A 5,499-nucleotide genomic window follows, 5' to 3' on the forward strand; every position below is an offset into this window, starting at 1 on the left:
TGATTCTTGGGATCCTCTAGTCTACTGTTGAATCTCTGTATATTATTCTTTATTTCAGTCAGTGTATGCTTAATTTCTGACTGTTCTTTTCCATTATTATTTTTTTTTTTTTGGCATTCTCACTAAGATCCTTGAAGGTCTCACTAAGTTCCTAGGAGGTTTCTAGAAGATTCTTGAGTAACCTTATAACTGTGGTTTTGAACTCTATATCCAGTAGTTTGCTTTCTTCCATTTCTTTCATTTGTGACATGTTTCTTTGTCTCCACATTTTAGCTGCTTCCCTGTGTTTGTTTCTATGTATTGGGTAGCTGCTAAGTCTCCTTGAATTGATAGAATGGCCTTGTGTGGTAGGTGTCCTATAGGGCCCAGTGGCTCAGCCTTCCCAATCACCTGAGGTGGACACTATTAGTGCACCCCTTTATGGGCTGTGTGCACAGTCTTGTTGTAGTTAAGCCTTGATTGCTGTTGGTATCACTGGGAGGAATTGACCTCCAGGCCAATTGGCTGTGAGAATCAGCTGTGTCTATGGTGGGAGAACCTCTGTGCTGGAAACACCCTTATGGGGCAGGAGTTGCTTCAGTGAGGCTTTTGGTGCTCACTGAATCTGCCCCTTGAGTGTGTCGCTTATGGATGTAAAGAGTTGTAATCTGGTAAGGTTTCACACTGACCACTGGGTACACTGGCTCTTGGATTCCAAGGATGTACAAAGTCAGCCACTGCCTGGGGCCACCCAGTAGGAGTACAGAGAGATCTTCAGATTCCTCTTCTTTATATCGAGTTTGGAAGTGCCAGATGAGGCCCAGCTGTGAAGCAAGGCAGGCTGCTGCTGCCAGCCATGGGCCTTCTTTTGATAGCTTTGGGGCTCTCTGACCCAGCTGCTGCCTGTATGACTGGTTTCAGGCTGAGAAAGGACAGGCCATTCATACGCAAAAGCTTCTGCGCACAGCTTGGGTGGGGTTGTAAACTGGGTGGGGCGGAGTCTCAGGGAATCACCAGGGTGGAGCAAACAGCAATGGCTGCCAGTTAGCCCCTCACCGGAGAGGTCCCAGCGCAGGAACAATGCCCACTATGAGCACCTCCATCTGAAAGAAAGCCACCCTTGTGTTCCTGCCCTGATGCCAGACAGTCCAGTTTCTCCCCGTACGTGTCTGGGTCCCCCAGAGTCTTGCTCAGCACTGGAGTTCAGAGCAAGCAGAAGCTCCCAATTGAAAAAGCAGCGCACCCAGGTGCCAGCCTGTTCAGCGCCTCTGCACCTCCTACCAGTCTCAATGCGCTTTCTTCTTTACCTCTCTGGTTGTAGTACTTCCACTCAGCCAGCTTTCCCGCAGTTCTGGATGATAGTTGTTCTGTCTTTTAGTTGTAATTTTGATGTGGTTGTGAGAGGCAGCAAGTACAGGTGTTTACCTATGGCGCCATCTTGGTTCTCTCTCTTATGAGAATTTGGTAAAAGAAAATATTCTACTAATGAGGATCAGAATTCATTTATTTGTTCATTATTTAATGGATTTCATGGAGCACCCACTGTGTGGATGGTGCCCCAAACACAAGTGATACAAAAGTAATAAAGATATGTTTTATGTTTTGGAGGAGCACAAAGTCCAACAGAGAATTGCACATACGAGCAAGTGCACTGCAATGTAGTGCAAGTGCAACAGCAGAAGAGTAGACAGAGTTGCAGCCCACAGATGGCACTGGTCATGGCATGCCAGAGAGCAAGCTGCAGAGATTCCAGCTATCATATTTTGTATTTTATTACATATATATATATATATATATATATATATATAGAGAGAGAGAGAGAGAGAGAGAGAGAGAGAGAGAGAGAGAGAGGCTTTATTTTTTAGAGCAGTTTTAGGTTCACAGCACAATTGAGCAGAAAGTACATAGAACACCCATATGTACATAGAGCTCCCTTCCTGACAGATGCATAGGCTCCCCAACTGTGCACTAGAGTGGTACGTTTGCCACAACTGATGAACCTGCATTGGCACAGCATAATCACCCAAAGGCCACAGTTTGCATTAAGGCCATTCTTGGCACTGTACATTCTATGGATTTTGACAATTGTATAATGACATCCATCCATTCAGGGTAGTTACCCTGCCTGCCCTAAACATCCACTGTGCTCTGCCTAGTCATCTTCCCTTTTCTCAAGCCACTGGCAACCGCTGATCATTTTCCTGTCTCCATAGCTTTGCCTTTTCCAGAATGTCTTTAGTTGGAATTATATAGTGTATCAGACTGCTAGTTTTTTATTACTTATTATTTTTTTATTATTTTTTTAAATATACTTTTATTGATTTTAGAGAGGAAGGGAGAGAGATAGATAGAAACATCAATGGTGAGAGAGCATCACTGATAGGCTGCCTCATGCGTGTCCCCTACTGGGGATCAAGCCCGCAACCCAGGCATATGCCCTTGGCCAGAATCGAACCTGCGACCCTTTAGTCCGCAGGCCAACGCTCTATGCACTGAGCCAGACCGGCCAGGGCCAGACTCCTAGTTTTGACTAACACTTATCTCCTCCCGAGACTTCATGCCAATAAACGTTTTCAGTGCTTAAAGATACCATCTTCGCCTTCAAAGAATTCATCTAATGAATAATGCAGGATTCAGAAACAGAAGAAGGAGGAGGAGGAGGAGGAGGAGGAGGAGGAGGAGGAGGAGAAGAAGAAGAAGGAGAAGAAGAAGAAGAAGAAGAAGAAGAAGAAGAAGAAGAAGAAGAAGAAAGTGTGATAAGCACTGTTATAAATGCTTCAGAAAAGTAAAGTAGCTGTTCTCTGGCAGGGAAAGTAAAAGGGCACGTCGATCAAGAAACCCTTCCTGAAGGAGAGGGCCCTTCAACTGAGATTGAAAAGCAAGCAGGATTTAACAAGTTGGAGATGCCTTGGAAAAGTCTTCCAAATAAAGCAATTAATAAAAGCAATTACAGGGATGTAGAAAAAAATAGATTTTTTTCCCCCAAAAACGAGTAACTGTGTTAAGTGGTCCACATATTTTAATGCATTTAACTCTCACAATAATCTTGGCAGTAAAGTTCTTCCAAATGAGGCACAGAGGAGTCACTAGGCTGGTAGAGAGCAAGCTGGGATTAGAAACCAGTGACTGCAGGAAAGAGTCCTTAGCTGCTGCACTTGGAGCAGAACCTTCAGAATCTGTAGTAATCAGAGAGCAGGGCCTGCCCTAGGGCAGTGGCAGATGAGTTGAGACAGTAGACATATTTGAGTAAAGTTCTTTGTGATTGGTGGAAGGAAATGAGGGAGAAGGAAAGAGGAGAATATCAGTCAGGATGCACTGAGCCTCAGGGAACAGAGGACTCGACTAAAAGTGACCCAAACCAGAGGTAAGAAGGTGTCGGGAATGATGGGGCTCCAGGGTGCCTGCCGTTAAGGACCATCCTCAGCATTCTGCTTGTAGAATGTCTGCTGCACTTTCTGGGGTGCAGACCTGACTGTTCCACCCCTAACGTTTCTGGGCAAGAGTGCAAACAGAGCCTTCCCAACTCTTCCCACAGGCTGCTGCACCTGCACATTTAGAGACCTTAACACCCCACAGCACCTCCCTCTGCTAATGATCACCTCTGGGGTCTCAGGATGAGCAGGCCAACAACGTTGTCTCCATCGGGGACAGACAGGAAGAGGCTCACTCAGGCCCTGGAGGCTGTGAGGATAGGGAATTTGGGGCCTTGGATACCCAGAGGCCATTGTACAAGGGGGCTGCAGGCTCTGGCAGGCATGGATGCCTCCATGGTTCCCCAGACATCATTCCCTTCAAGGAGAGGAGCACCAAAGGGTCCTTCTGTTACATCTGTTTGTAGTTCCCCAGAATCTTCCTCCACCCCCCTTTCCCAGTCAACTTCCCTTCAAGTCACTGCAGCCAGGTGAAGCCACATGCCCAGGCTGTAGCTGCAAAGGGTGCTGGGAAGAGAACTGTCAGCTTTTACCCTTTGCTGTAGAAGAGGCATTGAAGAGTAGGAAGCAGAGGATGAGATGCTTGTCAGGAAGGTAGCCAACCACGACTGCTACAGAACGTCAAAAGTAAAACCCAGCCGGTTTTTTTTTCTTTTTTAAAAAATTTAAATTCTTTATTGTACATAGTCTTCTTTTCCCCCCCTTGACCTCTCCCCAGCTGCTCCCACCCCCCAGCACACGCCCTCACCCTCCTACTGTCTGTGTCCATTGGTTATGTTCATATGCATGCATGCAAGTCCTTTGGTTGATCTCTTACTACTCCCCCCTTCCCCTGCATTCCAGCCATTTCTTTAAAGATTAAAATTAAAACAAAACTATCATACTACCCAAACATTACCCTCTTAGGAACTGAACCAAGAGAAATGAAAGCATATGTCCATACAAAGTCTTATACATGAATGTTTATGCCAGTTCTACTTAAAATAGCCCAAAATTAGAAGCAACAAAATGGCCATTAATAAGGGAATGAATAAACAAATTATGATATAACAATACAATGTCATGCTACCACCTAATAAAAAGGAATGGACTATTAATACACCTAACAATATAGATGAATCTCAAAATAATTATGCTTGTGAAAGAAGCCAGATAGAAAAAGTATATACTATATGATTCCATTTATATAAAATCCTAAAAACTGCAAAATAATCAATAGTAACAGAAGAGCAGATCAGTTTGAGCAGTTTATTAAGGTATGTCTATTACACCTCAAAAAAAGTGATTTTGAAAATAAAAACCAGGTTTTTCTTGTTTGGGTAATTATTGGTGGTTCATCAAAATGGAGGAACACGGGTTTGGAGGAAGACAATAAGTTCTTTTTGGGACATACTGAGTTTGGGGCAATCATAGAATATCCAAATAAACATGTCAGTAAGTTTTTGGATATGAGACTCTGAGGAGAAGTACAGTGGGGCCTTGACTTACGAGTGTCCCAACTAACGAGTTTTTTGAGATACCATCTCTCAGCGGATTTTTTGCATTGAGTTGATAGAGTAATTTGAGTTAAGGAGCTCCTTAACGAGCTCCTTAACGAGCTTGGTCTCAGAACGAATTAAACTCATAAGTCAAGGCCCCACTGTATCTGGGATGAAGATGTTATTTGAATAGCCGAGAAGTGCACATCGAATGTGGTGACATCAGCCATTAAGGTTGAATGATGACAGAAGCTAGGCTGGAGTAGACTGATGGAAAAGCGAAGAAATGTAGAGAGAAAAATAGTTTGGCTATTCTGGAAAAGAGAAAAATAGTGCAATTACTGGAATGGTGTCTGAACTAAGGGGGATGCGCTTGTTTGATTTTTAATACGGGAGATAAATATTTGAGTCATGCTTAAACACTGAGAGTGAAAATCCGGAGAACAGGTAGAGAGTGAAGATACAAGAGAGAAGAGATGATTGAAGGCTTGAAGAGTGCTCGCTGCGGTACATGACAGGGATCCAGGATCTCGTGTACAGGTGACATGCCACGCTGTGGTCATTGGGAGAGCACCTGTTAATGAATTGAAGAACTTTTTTAAAAAAGAGAG

Source organism: Myotis nattereri (assembly GCF_964212035.1).
Source record: "Myotis nattereri genome assembly, chromosome: 1".
NCBI classification, from domain to species: domain Eukaryota; kingdom Metazoa; phylum Chordata; class Mammalia; order Chiroptera; family Vespertilionidae; genus Myotis; species Myotis nattereri.